Raw genomic sequence first — 16262 nt, 5'->3', positions numbered from 1 at the left:
ATTTATTGGTGGACACTCATTCAGTGGTAAGAAAAATAAAACCAATGGAAAATGACTAAATATGATAAAACACATAGCTGCCCCAAAGATTTTTATAAATTCTTTTTGCAAATTGCATTCATGATTGTGTCCTCTCTGCTCTTCATTCTTTCTTCCTGCAATAGCAGGGCCAATGGCTGCCGAACTCCTTCTTACCCTTGTAGTATAGCCCAGGGAAGATCTATCAGTGGCTGCAGAAATTAAATTTAGAAGGGGAAGGTCTCAGGTGAAGAGAGGGCTGATCTTGCAGAAGTGAACCCTCTCTTCACTCTCCCATGTGTACCCCCCAGTACAGCCCAATGTATCCTCAAACTCATTGTAACTGTGGAGGAAACAGAAGGAGGGAGACCCTCTATTTTTCTCCCAGGGTCTAAGTTGTAAAAGACAATTTCGATAATATCACAAATTCAAAATATTAAGTCACACGTGGTTTTCAAATCATTGTTTGTCTGGGATGCTATATTGAAATTCTGAATGCATTATAATTTAGAAACAGCTTGAAGAACACCATTTATTATAATGGTAGTACATTATGTACAATATGTTCGCTATTAGGCTCATTACTCTGATACATATTAGTGAGTTGAACTGGCAGTCTCACCAACTTAGAAATGAACTTTGGTAGCACAGTTCAATCAAATGCTAGACAAGACCTGTATATCTGGATACTCAGAAAGAGCCTAAGCATTAGTTTCAGCAACTAGTATAGGTGCTGGAGTCAAACAACATAAAACTGGTAGTTTAGGTCCACTTTTCCATCTTTGCAAGCATATTTATGAAGGTAAGCATTTAATTTTTAGAGCTGTTTTAAAAACAAATGCTACTGAAAGGAGTGACATTAGCAAAATTGCAGACTAGGAAGCTCCAAGCTGTCATTGTTACATGGAATGTCAAAAAACAATGAGAAATGGGCTGAACTAACCTTATAAGAGCTCTGGAAAACAGCAAAAGGTCTGTAGTATCCAAGAAAACACCCAAACAAGAAAGAGCCTCATTCAAAATGATAGAAAACTTTGTGTCATTTTTATGTACGCTTTTCCCATTTCCTTTTTTAGCACAGAATTGTCTTGGTCTGGAGGAGGTAGGACCCAGTTCCCAATTCCATCACTCAAACCAGAGAGAGCAAAACAGACCTCACTTGCAATGTTCTAAACTGTCTGGGGGCTGTTGAAAGAACTGGTCTCTGTATTGTTTAACTCAGATCTCAGATGAGGAAGGCAGACAGAACTGCTTGTGAAAGCTTCAGAAAGACTCCCAAATGCCTGGGGTGGGAGATGACAGTAGAGATATACAATAGGCCATTTAAGATCTTATCAAGATACAAGTATTTCTGGTAAGTTAAGTACTTGGGGAAAATACAAATATCAGTTTTGTTATAATTTTGGTTTGTAACTCAACTTTTTATTTTCTTCAGAATTAAAAGAAGCAAGGATAAGATTTATTGGGATATTAGGATTTTCAAAAGCTGTATATACCGGAGAAAGCAAGACATATGCCCATGTACAATGCATGTTCAGAAAAAGATGTGAGAAAACCTTGAGCTTTCAATTCAGGCTAATCCTTAGGCTCAGAGCACAACCAGTGAAGCAGTCATAGACTGCCCTAGAAAAGAGTCAGTCTGTGAAGACTTAGAGAAGTGCCTGATTTTTGTTTTTGTTTTTCAAATGTTCAATTTTTAATAAAATATCACAAATCATATAAAGTAATAGAAAAATATGGCCTATTCAATGAAAGAAAATAAATTAACAGGAACTGTCCATGAAGAAGCATAGATATTGACCTTACTAGAAAAGACTTTAAGACAACTGCTCTTGAATATGCTCAAAGAGCTGAAAAGAGTAAAAAGAACTAAGGGAAATCAGGAAAATGAAATACAAACTAATAGAATATTAGCAAAGAGATGTGAATTATAAAAAGAAACCAAACAGAAATTCTGAGGCTAAAAATACAATTATTTAATTAAACATTTACTAGAGTGACTTAACAAAAGATTTGAGCAAGCATAAGAAAGAATCAGGGAGCCAGGCACAGTGGTTGACACCTGTAATCCCAGCAATTTGGGAGGCTGAGGCAGGTGGATCACTTGAGGTCAGGAGTTCAAAACCAGCCTGGGCAACATGGTGAAACCCCATCTCTACTAAAAATACAAAAAATTAGCCAGGCATGGTGTTGGGCACCTGTAATTCCAGCTACTCAGGAGGCTGAGGCAGGAGAATCGCTTGAACCTTGGAGGCAGAGGTTGCATTGAGCTGAGATTGCACCACTGCACTCCAGCTTGGGCAACAGAGATTCCATCTTAAAAAAAAATTTTAAAAAAAAGAGAAAGAATCAGTAAAAGTGAAGACAGGAAAATTGAAATTATTGAATCTGAGAAGCAGAAACAAACAAAAAATAGAAGAAAAGTAAACAGAGCCTAAGGGATTTGTGGTGTACCATCAAGCTGACCAATGTACACATTGGGTGAGTTTTAGAGGAGGAGAGAGAAAAATGGCAGAGAGTTATTTCAAAAAATATTAACTGTAAAGTTTCTAAATTTAATGAAAGATGTGAATCTACAAATCAAAGTATCTCAATAAACTTCATGTAGAATAAATTTAATGAGACCCACACTATGACTAATTATAATCAATCTGTCAAAAGCCACAAAGAGAGAATCTTGAAAATGGCAAGAGAAAAGTTAAATGTCATGTTCAAGTGATACTCAATAGGATTATTAATAAATTTCTCAGCAGAAACCCTGTAGGCCAGAAAAAATTGGGAAGATACATTAAGTGCTGAAAGAAAAGCATTTGTCAACTGAGAATTATGTACTGAACAAACTTGTCCTTCACAAATGAGATCATTATTAAGAAATTCCCAGATAAATCAATGGCAGCATTGATGATCACTGAATCTGTCCTGTAAGACAGTCGAAAGGGAGTTCTCAAAGTTAAAATGGAAGGACACTAGACAGTAAAGCAAAACCTTTCAAAGATGTAAAGATCCCTAGTAAGTTAAGTACCTAGGGAAATATAATAACCAGTTTTGTTGTAAATTTGGTTTGTAACTCAACTTTGTGTTTTCTTCAGAATTAAAAGACAAATGCGTAAAAATAAGAATAAATATATACCAGTGTGTCTACCATGTATAAATTTATAATGTATGGTAGCAATAGCATGGTGAAAAAGCAACTGTAGAGGAGTAGAGTTTTGTATGTGATTAAAGTTAAGTTAGTATTAATTAGATTGTTATAAATTTAGGATATTCTATTTAATCCCATGACAACCAAAAGAAAATATCTATGGAAAATACAGGGAATTGCATGGACGGACAACTGGAAGCAGCTAATGTGCATCGATGTCATGAAGAAGAACAGAAGGGGCAAGTAAATACAGCACCTTCAACTGAAACATCCAGGGACTCTCATTAGGACTAACTGAGGAAACTACTCAACCCACAGAGAAGGGAGAAAAGCAAGGCAAGGAGATGGCCCACCCAGGAGTGACATGGAACCAAGGGAAGCTCCCTCACCCAGAGAAGTGGTGAGTGAATGTGCAACCCCAGGGTCCCACACTTGTTCCATAGATCTTTGCAACCCTTGGGTCAGGAGATCCCCTTGTGAACTTACTCCACCTGTACTATCAGTTTGATACACAGAACTATGTGGAATCTCACAGAGCAGTTGCTCAGGCATGCACAGAGACCCAGGAGCTTTAGATACTCAGGCATCTCAGCAAAAGTAGCTGCAACTCTGGAAAAGTGGGAGGTTAGACCCCCATAATACTCCTAAGAAAGAGACTGAATCCAGGAGACTGAGCAGTGATGGTCTGTGGGCCCCACTTCCACGGTACCTCACAGGATAAAACCTACTGGCTTGGAATTTTAGCCAGCAACCGATAGCAGCATTGTGCCTCCTTGGGATGGAGCTCCTCCGGGGAGGGCTGGAAGGGGTGCCACTTCTGCTGTTTGGCCACTTGGCTATTACATCCTTCAGGCTTTGGAGAGTCGAAGCTGACCAGGGGCAAAAGGGATCCTGCAGCACAGCACAGCTGCTCCTCTAAGACATGGCCAGACTGCTTCTTTAGGTGGGTCTCCAATGGTATTCCTCCTCACTGGGCAGGACCTCCCAAATGGGGCCTCCAGCCACTCCCACCAGTGTTCTCTGGCCAACAGAGATTTGAAAACTCCCTGGGACAGAGCTTTCAGAGGGAGGGGCAGGTCAACATCTTGGCTGTTAGGGTGACTTAGCCATTCCAGCCTTCAGGCTTTGGAGAGCCCAAACCAACCAGGGGTGGAAGTGATACCCTAGCACAGCACAGCTGCCCTGTGGAAACATGCCCAGACTGCTTTTATAAATTAGTTCCTGATCCCGTTCTTCATCACCAGCCATTGCTCAGTTCAGTCAGCCCAGGATGCAGGGTCCGTGCTGTGGGCCCAAGCCAGGGGTTCCCTGTGTGGTGATGAGCGGTGGGGGGGGGGGGGGGGGGTTGTGGGACCCATGGGAGGCAGACTAACCTCCTCTCCTTGGGCTGACTGCAGCTTGTTGGAGGTGTGGATAAGGCACTTAGGGTCTTTTCACCAGGTGGAGCCTTCCAATCAGGGTCTCTGGCTACTCCCACCAGTGTTCTCCAGTTGACAGAGGATTCAGACCTCCCTGGGATGGAGCTCCCAGAGGGAGGAGGAGGCTGCAATCTTTGCTGTTTGGGTGACTTAGGCATTCCAGCCTTTGGGCTTTGGAGTACTGGAAGCATTACCCCAGCACAGCACAGCTGCCCTATAAAAACATGGCCAGGCTGCTTTTATAAGCAGGTCGCTAATCCCATTCCTCATCACCAGCAATCACTCAGTACAATCAGCCCAGGATGCAGGGTCTGTGCTGTGGGCCCAAGCCAGGAGTTCCCTATCTGGTGATGAGCAGTGGGGTGTGTGTGAGACCCTTGGGAAACAGACTAGTGTCCTCTCCCTGGGTCAACTGCACCTTGTTGGAGGTGTGAATAAGGCACTTAGAGTCTTTCCCTCCACATTCCCTCCCCATACATAATATAATATGTAATAGCAGCTTCCCCTGAGCCCACGACAACTTCTCACATCACTTTGCTGGCATGTGTCTGCATGGGAGGGTTTTGCTTTACTTGCCCCATCAGCATGCAGGAGTGCACTGTGCCCCACAAGCCCCACCAACCACCATTGCAGATGGAGCCTTGGTGGGCACAGAGCCAGCAAGACCTGCTTCTGCCAGCACCCAGCTCTTGTGCTCATGCTGTGCAGAAAACAAGGAACCCTCCCAGGCCCTGAGTAATTAATCTTGCTTGTGGGACACAGAGAAGGCACCCAGACCTGCACTAGCCAGCACCCCACCCCAAATCAACACCACCTCCCGTGCAACAGCACAGTCTCCTCCAACAGGGGCCCCCTGTTCTCCCTGCAACTGCCTTGCCTCTGTCACTGTGGTGATGACTGCATGGTGGCAAGCACTCCTGCATCTACGAGCACTCGGCTGCAGCTGCCACACCTTGGTCTACTCAGTACACTAGGTCCAAACCTTAAGGAGCAAGAGAACAAAGTTAGGGCCCAATACAAATTCCCTGGAGTTAGAGCATGCAGTCCAGAAGTTAGGAGCTGAACACTGTCTCCTTAAAATCCTCCAGAAATGAGCCAGTTGGCTGAATCTACCTTATACCACAATCTAACCCTCAAGGTCACCAAAGGAGAAAAGGAAAAAAACGATTCAAAGGTCAACAGCCTCAAAGACTGAAGGTAGATAAGCACACAAAAATGAGAAAGAATACATGCAATAACACTGAAAACTCAAAAAGCCAGAGCACCTTCTTTCCTCCAAATGACTGCATCACCTCTCCAGCAAGGTTTTCAAACTGGGCTGAGGCCGAGATGGCTGAAATGACAGAAGTAGAATTCAGACTATGGATAGAAACAGAGTTCACTGAACCACAAGAGTATATTATAACCTAATTCAAGGACACTAAAAATTATGATGAAATATTGCAGGATCTGACAGACAAAATACCCAGTATAAAGAAGAACATAACTGACCTGATAGAGCTAAAAAGCACACTGTAAGAATTTCATGATGTAATCACAAGTATTAATAGCGGAATAGACCAAGTGGAGAAAAGAGTCTCAGGCTTGAAGACTGCCTTCCTGAAATAAGACAGGCAGACAAGAATAGAAAAGAAAAGAATGAAAAGGAATAAATAAAACCTCCAAGAATTATGGAATTATGTAAAGAGACCAAATCTACAACAGACTGGTGTACCTGAAAGAGATGGGGAGAATAGAGCTAACTTGGAAAACATATTTCAGGATATCAACCATGAAAATTTCCCCAACTTAGCTAGAGAGGCCAATATTCAAATTCAGGAAATGCAGAGAACCCCAGTAAGATACTTTACAATAAGATCATCCTCAAGACATATAATCATCAGATTCTCCAAGGCTGAAATAAAAGAAAAAATGTTAAAAGCAGCTACTGAGAAAGGTCAGGTTACTTACAAAGGGAAGCCCATCAGACAAACAGCAGACTTCTCAACCCTACAAACCAGAAGACATTGGGGGGTCAATATTCAACGTTCTTAAAGAAATGAAATTCCAAGCCAGAATTGCATATCCAGTCGAACTAAGCTTCATAAATGAAGGAGGAATAAGATCCTTTTCAGACAAGCAAATGCTAAAGGAATTTGTTACCACCAGACCTGCCCTAAAAGAGCTTCCAAAGGAAGCACTAAATACGGAAAGGAAAGACCATTAACAACCACTACAAAAACACACTGAAGTACACAGACCAGCAACACTATAAAGCAAACACATAAATAGGTCTGAGAAATAACCAACCAGTTAACATCATAACAGGATCAAACCCACACATATCAATACTGACCTTAAATATAAATGGGCTATGCCTCCACTAAAAGGCACAGGGTGGCAAGCTGGATAAAGAAACAAGACACATTTGTATGCTGTCTTCAAAAGACCTGTCTCACGTGCAATGACACATATAGGCTCAAAATAAATGGATGGAGAGAAACCTACCAAACAAATGGAAAACAGACAAAGCAAGGGTTGCATTCCTAGTTTCTGACAAAACACACGTTAAACCAACAAAGATCAAAAAAGACAAAAAAAGGGCATTACATAATGGTAAAGGGTTCAATTCAGTAAGAAAATCTAACTACCCTAAATGTATATGTATTCAGGAGCACCCAGATTCATAAAGCAGGTTCTCAGAAACCTTCAAAGAGACTTAGACTCCCACACAGTAATAGTTGGAGACTTTAACACCCCACTGACAATATTAGACAGATCATCAAGACGGAAAATTAACAAAGGTATTTAGGACCTGAGCTAAGCACTGGATCTACATGGACCTAATAGATATATACAGAACTCTTCCTGCAAAAACAACAGAATATACGTTCCTCTGATCACCACATGGCACATACTCTAAAATTGATCACATAATCAGAAGTGAAACACTCCTTGGTAAATGCAAAATAACAGAAATAATAACAACCAGTCTCTCAGTCCACAGCACAATCAAATTAGAATCAAGACTAAGAAATTCACTGAAAAGTATAAAATTACATGGAAATTGAATAGCCTGCTCCTGAATGACTTTTTGGTAAATAATGAAATTAAGGCAGAAATCAAGAAGTTATTTGCAACTGATGAGAACAAAGATACAATGTACCAGAAGCTCTGGGACACAGCTAAGGCAGTGTTAAGAGGGAAATTTATAGCACTAAATGCCCACATTAAAATGTTAGAAAGATCTCAAGTTAACACCCTAACATCACAACTAAAAGAACTATAGAACCAAGAGCAAACAAGGCTCAAAGCTGTAAGAAGACAAGAAATAACCAAAGTCAGAGCTGAAGTGAAAGAAATAGAGACATGAAAAATCATTCAAAAAATCAACAATTCCAGGAGCCATTTTTTTGAAACAAATTACTAAAAGAGACAGACCACTAGCTAGACTAATAGAGAAGAAAAGAGAGAAGATTCAAATAAACACAACCAGAAATGACAAGAGGGATATTACCAGTGACCCCACAGAAATACAAACAACTATCAGGTAATATTATAAACACCTTTATGTACATAAACTAGAAAATATAGAAGAAATGGATAAGTTACTGGACAAATACACCCTCCCAAGACTGAACCAGGAAGGAATTAAATCACTGCACAGACCAATAATGAGCTCTGAAATTGAGGCAGTAGTAAATAGCCTACCAACCAAAAAAAGCACAGAACCAGATGATTCACAACTGAATTCTACCAGATGTACAAAGAAGAATTGGTGCCATTCCTACTGAAACTATTCTACAATATTGAGGAGGAGGGACTTTCTATAACTCATTTTATGAGGCCAGCATCATCCTCATACTAAAACCAGGCAGAGATACAACAACAACAAAAAAAGAAAACTTCAGGCCAATATTCATGATGATCATTGATGCAGAAATTCTTAACAAAACACTGGCAAATCAAATTCAACAGCACATCAAAAAACTTATCCACCACAATCGAATAGGCTTTATCTCTGGGATGCAAGTTTGGTTCAACATACACAAATCAATAAATGTAATTTATCACATAAACAGAACTAAAGACAAAACCCACATGATTATCTCAATAGATGCCGAGAAGGTTGTTGGTAAATTCAACATCCAATCATATTAAAAACTCTCAATAAACTAGGTATTGAAGAAACATACCTCAAAATAATATGAGTCATCTATTACAAACCCACAGCCAACATCATACAGAATAGGCAAAAGCTGGAACAATTTCCCTTAAAAACTGGCATGAGACAAGGATACCTTCTCTCATCACTCCTATTCAACATAGTGTTGGAAGTTCTGGCCAGGGCAATCAGGCAAGAGAAATAAATAAAGGGAATCCAAACAAAAATTTAAGAAGTCAAACTATCCTGTTTGCAGATGACATAATCCTATATCTAGAAAATCCTATTGTTTCAGCCCAAAAAGTTTCTTAAGCTGATAGACAACTTCAGCAAAGTCTCAGGATACAAAATCAATGTGCAAAACTTCCTAGCATTCCTGTACACCAACAGTCAAGCTAAGAGCCAAATTAGGAATGAACTCACATTCACAATTGTCACAAAAAGAATAAAATATCTAGAAATACAGCTAACAAGGGAGGTGAAAGATCCCTATAAGAAGAACTACAAACCATTTCTCAAAGAAATCAGAGATGATGTAAACTGGAAAACATTCCATGATCACAGATAGGGAGAATCAATATCATTAAAATGGCCATACTTCCCAAAGCAATTTATGGATTCAATGCTATGCCTGTTAAACTACTGTTGACATTCTTTACAGAACTAGAAAAAACCTGTTTTAAAATTCATATGGAACCAAAAGAAGGCCAAACAGCCAGGACAATCCGAAGCAAAAAGAGCAAAGCTGGAGGCATCATGTTACTTGATTTCAAACTATACTACAGGACTACAGTATCCAAAACAGCATGATACTGGTACAGAAACAAACACATAGACCACCGGAACAGCACAGAGAACAAAGAAATCTGACCACAAAGCTATAACTATCTGATCTTTGACAAACCTGACCAAAGCAAGCAATGCGGAAACGATTCCCTGTTTAATAAACGATGCTGAGATAACTAGCTGGCCATATGTAGAAGATTAAAATTAGACCACTTCCTTATGCCTTATACATAAATTAACTCAAGATAGATTAAAGACTTAAATGCAAAATCCAAAACTGTAGAAACCCTGAAAAACAACCAAGGTAATACCATTCAGGACACAGGCACAGACAAAGATTTCATAATGAAGATGCCAAAAGCAGTTTCAACAAAAGCAAAAATTGACAACTGGGATCTAATTAAACCAGAGAGCTTCTGCACAGAAAAAGAAACTATCAACAGAGAGTAAACAGGCAACCTACAGAATGGGAGAAAATTTTTGCAAACGGTGCATCCAACAAACGTCTAATATCCAGCACCTATAAAGAACTTACACAAATTTACAAAAAAATTAACCACCCCATTAAAAAGTAGGCAAAGGACATGAATAGACACTTCTCAAAAGAAGATGTACATGTGGCCAATAAATATATGAAAGAAGCTCAATATCACTGAGCATTATACAAATGCAAATCAAAACCACAATGAGATAACATCTCAGTGAGTCAGAATGAGTCAGAATGGCTATTATTAAAAAGACAAAAAATAACAGATGCTGGACAGGTTGTGAAGAGAAAGAATGCTTATACACTGTCAGTGGGAATGAAAATAAGTTCAGCCATTATGGAAGACAGTGTGGCAATTCCTCAAAGACCTAAAGACAGAAATACCATTCAATCTGGCAATCCCATTACTGGGTATATACCCAAAGGAATGTAACTTGTTCTATTACAAAGACTCATGCACATATATGTTCATGGCAACACTATTCACAATAGCAAAGACATGGACTCAACCAAATGCCCATCAGTGATTGACTGGATAAAGACAATGTGGTACATATGCATCACAGAATGCTATGCAGCCATAAAAAGAATGAGATCATGTCCTTTGCAGACACATGGAAGGATTTCGAAGCCATTATTTTTGGCAAACTAACACAGGAACAGAACATCAAATACCACATGTCCTCACTTACAAGTGAGAGCTAAATGATGAGAACACATGGACACATAGAGGAGAACAACAGACACTGAGGCCTATTAGAGGTTGGAGAGTGGGAGGAGGGAAAGGATCAGGAAAAGTAACTAAAATAACGAATGGGTACTAGGCTTAATACCTGGGTGATGAAATAATCTGTACAACAAACCCCCAAGACACAAATTTACCTATGTCCCAAACCTGCACATGTAGACCTGAACTTAAAAGTTAAAAGAAGAAAATACACAAAAAGAAAAAAAAAAGAAGTAAAATGTATCACTACAAAGAGTAAACACTAATAAAGGCAGTAATGAAGAGAATGACAGACAAAAGGACTGTAAGACATATTAAACTCAAATAACAAAATGGTAAAATTAAGTTGTCTCAAGTGCAAATATAAAATATGCCCTAGGATAGACCATGTATTAGGTCACAAAACAAGCCTTATTAATTAAAAAAATTTTAAGTGTACAAAGTATCTTTTCTGATAAAAATGGAGTGAAACTGTAAAAGAATAATAGAAGTAAACCTGAAAAATCCATGAATTTGTAAGAACTACACACTCTTAAATTGTATCAAAGAAGAAATCAAAAGGTACATTAGAGGGGATGAGGGAAGAAAATGGCAGCTAGAAGACAGGACTAACATTTAGCTTCCACTTGGACAGACAGACAGCATGTGGAGACTCACATTGTAAACTTTTGCTCCAAGAACCATCATGGGAACATATGAGGAAGGCTGTAACAATTCATAGATCCTTTGAAAGAAGCAGTGTCCTGCTGCAAACTCTGTGAGACAGCCAAAAAACTGTGAATTCCCTAAGTGTGAGAGGGGGAAATGTCTGCCTCTGAACAACATCCGCCCTGGGGAATCTGACAATCCAGATTACAGGAGAATGATTTAACGTTACCTAGAGCTGAAACAGAGTTCAGGAGTTCAAGACCAGCCTGGCCAATGTGGTGAAACCCCGTCTCTACTAAAAATACAAAATTAGCTGTACGTGGTGGTTTGTGCCTGTAATCCCAGCTACTCGGGAGCCTGAGGCAGGAGAATTGCTTGAACCCAGGATACAGAGGTTGCAGTGAGCCAAGATCATACCATTGCACGCCAGCCTGGGCAACAAGAGCAAAATGCCCTCTAAAAACAACAAACAAACAAACAAACAAACTCATAGGAGGAAACATATAAATAAATCCTTGTAATCTTGAATTAGGCAATGATCTCTTGGGTACAACACCAAAACAGGCAACAAAAATGTAGATAAATTGGATTTCATAAAAATGAAAACCTTTTGTTTATCAAAGGCCAGTATCAACGGAGTAAAAAGGCAACACACAGAATGAGAAGATATTTGCAAATCATGCATTTGATAAAGGATAAAGGATGATAACCAGATTATACAAAGAAATCCTACAACTCAATGACAAGAAAATTGTTTATAAAAGGACAAAGAACTTGAACAGATACTTCTACAAGTAAGATGTGTAAATGGCCATTAAGCACATGCAAAGATGTTTGACATCACTAATAATTAGGGAAATACAAACCAAAACTGCAAATCACATTTGTTAGGACAGCTAATATAAAAAACAAAACAGAAAATAATAAGCGATGTCAAAAATGTAGAGAACTGTTGGTAGGGCATGTCAAATGGTGCAGCTACTGCAGAAAATAATATGGTAGTTCCTCAAAAAATCAAACAGAATTTCCATATAATCCAGCAATTCCACTTTCGAATATCTACCCAGAAGAATTGAAAGCAGGGATTTAAAAAGATACTTGTACACCAGTGTTCATAAAAGCATGCCTATGAACACGATAGCTAAAGGGGGAAACAACCCAAATGTTCATTGATAGGTAACTGGATAAGTGAATGGGTTGTGTACATATGATGGAGTATTACTCAGACGTAAATCATTCTTGTTTCCATTTTTATTTTTATTTGTTTTTTATTTCAAGATGGAGAGTCACTCTGTTGCCCAGGCTGGAGTGCAGTGGCACAATCTCGGCTCACTGCAACCTCCACCTCCCTGGTTCAAGCACTTCCCCTGCCTCAGCCTCCCGAGTAGTTGGGATTACAGGTGCACGCCACCATGCCCAGCTAATTTTTTTGTATTTTTAGTAGAGATGGGATTTCACCATGTTGGCCGGACTGGTCTTGAATTCCTGACCTCAGGCAATCCGCCTGCCTCAGCCTCCCAAAGTGCTGGGATTGCAGGCGTGAACCACCTCTCCGACCAAGTAATTCTTATTCATACTATAATATGGATAAACCTTAAAAACGTAAAGTGAAATAATCCAGACACACAAAAAAACTATGGTTGTGCTTATATGAGGTATTTCGAATAGTCAGGTTCACAAAGACAGAAAATAGAAAAGGGGATGGGAAAAGGGGAAATACGGAGTTATTATTTAATGGGTACAGAGTTTCAGTTTGGGATAATAATAAAGGTCTGGAGATGGATAGTGGTAATGGTTTTGAAACAATGAGAGTGTACCTAATTCAACTTAATTGTACACTTGAAAATAGTTAAAATAGTAGATTTTATATTATGTATATTTTACCACAATCAAAATATTTTTTAAAGTTCATGCGAAATTTAATACACTGTCTCTTTGAACATTGTCAAAATAACAGATTCCTCATCACAATCTCTAGAATAATATTCAAGAAATATATAGCCAGTGCATTTAGTAGGAAAACTAATTTCCCTTAGTGCATTTCTTATTTGATTCAAGTAGCTTTCATAAACTAACTCCTTAATCTTACTGTCACACTGGTGCCATCCCATCTCACAAAGGCTGCCTCCTTGAGAACAGATGCATTCGGGGCAGTTCTTCCATGCCCTCCTTGCCTACCTGTCAGAATTGAAATTTTTACTTCCAGCATCCTCTTTGTTTATGATTACACTTACTTTTTTTCTCCAACTACATTTCATCATTTTAACTGCTTACTTAGGGTTTTGTTTTGTTTGTTTGTTTTTGAAGCAGTGCCTTGGTCTGTCACACAGGCTGGAGTGCAGTGGTGAGATCCTGGCTGACTGCAACATCTGCCTCCTGGGTTCAAGAGGTCCTTCCACCTCAACATCCCAAGCAGCTGGGGCTACAGGCATGTGCCACCATGCCCAGCTAATTTTTTGTATTTTTTTTTTTTGTAGAGGTGGAGTCTCACCATGTTGCCCGGGCTGGTCTCAAACTCCTGGACTCAAGAAATAGGCCTGCTTCTGCTTCACAAAGTGTTAGGATTACAGTAATTAGGTGTTTTTTTTTTTTAAGAAAATTCCTTAATGTTAAAAAATTATACAGTAGAGAGTGAACATCTAGAGTATCCAAATCCTTCCAACTAGTTTTAGTTGTACCAGGATCTATGCTGCAAGGCATGAACTTGAGAATACATTTGTGCTCTCCCATCTCTGGCCATCAAACCTTGGACAGTCTACTTCCTTAAGTATCAATTCTCCCTAACTTCTGTGCTCTGTCGCTGCCTCAGTTCAGCCCTTCATCTCTCCCCTCTGTGATTCCTGATGTCTCACCTGACTTGTCTCTCTGTCTCTAGTCTCTTCCCTTCCTAATCCACTTCAGAGTTCCAGCAAGCCCAGAAAGCAATCAGTAGAAATTAGATCAAGTTGCCAGCAGCCTTCCGAAAAGAGATCTTTGAATATATATATATATATATTTCCATAACAAGAACGAGTAAAAAGATGGATAAGATATGTTAAAGAAATGTTTCTTTTCACAAAGAGAGAGATGGGAAAAAAGGGCCAATGCAATTAGAATATCTGGGTGGGGTGGACGCGGCAGTATTAACAAGGTCATGGTACAAAACAGTGACAAATTAAATTATACCAAATGCAAGAAGACATGAAGTGGCACTCTCCTCAATTTCTAGTCTCCCTTTGCTTTGGGTCCAAATTCACCTTGATGTCCCTTGGACTGTGGGAAGCATATGTTTTCTGTTCTGCTCCTCCCCACTGAGAGTTTTACAGAGGCCAGGCCCCTAGCGGGACGCAGCTAGCAGGAGTTCTATGCAGCCTGTGATTGGGCAGGCAAATCTCTAAACTCAAGAGTTCAGTAGTATAACATTAAGCTCACTTGTCTGAAGATATGACATATTTGGTAATATCAGCCTTAAATGATGATAGCGCTATTTTGTTCTCAGCTTCACTTCTGTATATGCTTTCAAAAAATTGTAAAATACACGTAACATAAAATTCACCACTTTAACCATGTTTAAATGTACAGTTCAGTGGCATTAAGTACATTAATATTGTTGCACAGCTATTGCCACCATTCGTTTCTAGAACTCGTCATCTTGCAAAACTGACACTCTGTCTCCATCAAACACTAACTTTTTGCTCCCCCTTCGCCCAACCCCTGGCGACCACAATTCTATTTTCTGTCTTTATGAATTTGACTATTCTAGACCCTTCATGCAAGTGGAATCACACAGTATTTGTGCAATTGGCTTTTGTGATTGGCATGTTTCACTTACCTTAATGTTCTCAAGGCTCATCCATGTTGTAGCATGTGGCAGAATTTCCTCTTTTTGGGAAGATTAATAATAGTTCATTATATATCTATACCACATTTTGTTTATCCATTCATCTGTCAATGGGCATTTGAATTTTTCCCACATTTTGGCTATTGTGAATAATGCTGCTATGGACATTGGTGTACAAATATATCAAATATATGCTCGAGTTGCTGCTTTCAATTTTTTGAGTATGTATCCAGAAGTGGAATTGCAAGATCATATGGGAAATCTATGTTGACGTTTTTGAAGAACCATTATACTGTTTTCCAGAGTGGCTGCATCATTTTACATTTCCAGCAACAGTTCCCCACATTCTCACCAACAGTTGTTATTTTCTATTGATTGATTGATTGATTGATTGATTGAGACAGAGTCTCACTCTGTCACCCAGGCTGCAGTGCAGTGGCATGATCTCGGCTCACTGCAACCTCTGCCTCCTGGGTTCTAGCTCTTCTCCTGCCTCAGCCTCCCGAATTGGTGGGATTATAGGCGCCCATCACCATGCCTGGTGAATTTTTGTGTTTTTAGTAGAGACAGGGTTTCATCATGTTGGCTAGCCTGATCTTGAACTCCTTACCTCAGGTGATCCGCCTGCCTCGGCCTCCCAAAGTGCTGGGATTACAGGTGTGAGCCACTGTGCCCCTCTGTTTTTTTTTTTTTTTTTTTTTTAAATTAGCCATCCTAACGGATGTGAAGGTATTTTTCATTTCATTTTGATTTGCATTTCCTTAATGATGAGTGATATTGAGCATCTTTTCATATGCTTACTGGCCATTTATATATCTTCCTTGGAGAAATGTCTATTCAAGTTCTTTGCACATTTCTCCATCATTTGTTGTTATTGTTCAGGTGTGGAAGTTCTGGATATTAACCCCTTATCAGATGTATAATTTGCACATATTCTCTCCCATTCTGTGTGTTGCCTTTTGACTCTGTTGATTGTGTCCTGATGCATGGAGATTTTAATTATGACGCAATCCATCTATCCATGTTTCATTTTGTTGCCTGTTCTGTTGGTGTGACATATTTTGGTGTCATT

General features: G+C 39.5%; 1 protein-coding gene across 11 annotated transcripts in view; it reads left to right on the top strand.

The window, feature by feature from the left end:
- The window catches only part of DIRAS2 (DIRAS family GTPase 2), a 158450-nt gene that overhangs the window by 96714 nt on the left and 45474 nt on the right, over window positions 1-16262 (top strand). Inside the window, exon 6 of one of the 11 annotated variants that reach the window (XM_030920426.1) lies at window positions 3333-3560. The exons of the other annotated variants lie outside the window; for them this stretch is intronic. The gene's annotated coding sequence lies outside the window, so the exon portion shown is untranslated. The remainder of the gene's footprint in view (window positions 1-3332; window positions 3561-16262) is intronic. 11 annotated transcript variants of the gene reach the window in all.

The sequence above is a fragment of the Rhinopithecus roxellana genome, chromosome 16 (genome assembly GCF_007565055.1).
Source record: "Rhinopithecus roxellana isolate Shanxi Qingling chromosome 16, ASM756505v1, whole genome shotgun sequence".
NCBI lineage: Eukaryota > Metazoa > Chordata > Mammalia > Primates > Cercopithecidae > Rhinopithecus > Rhinopithecus roxellana.
Note: the sequence above shows the minus strand (reverse complement) of the source record. Positions and strands in the feature narration are given on the sequence as shown.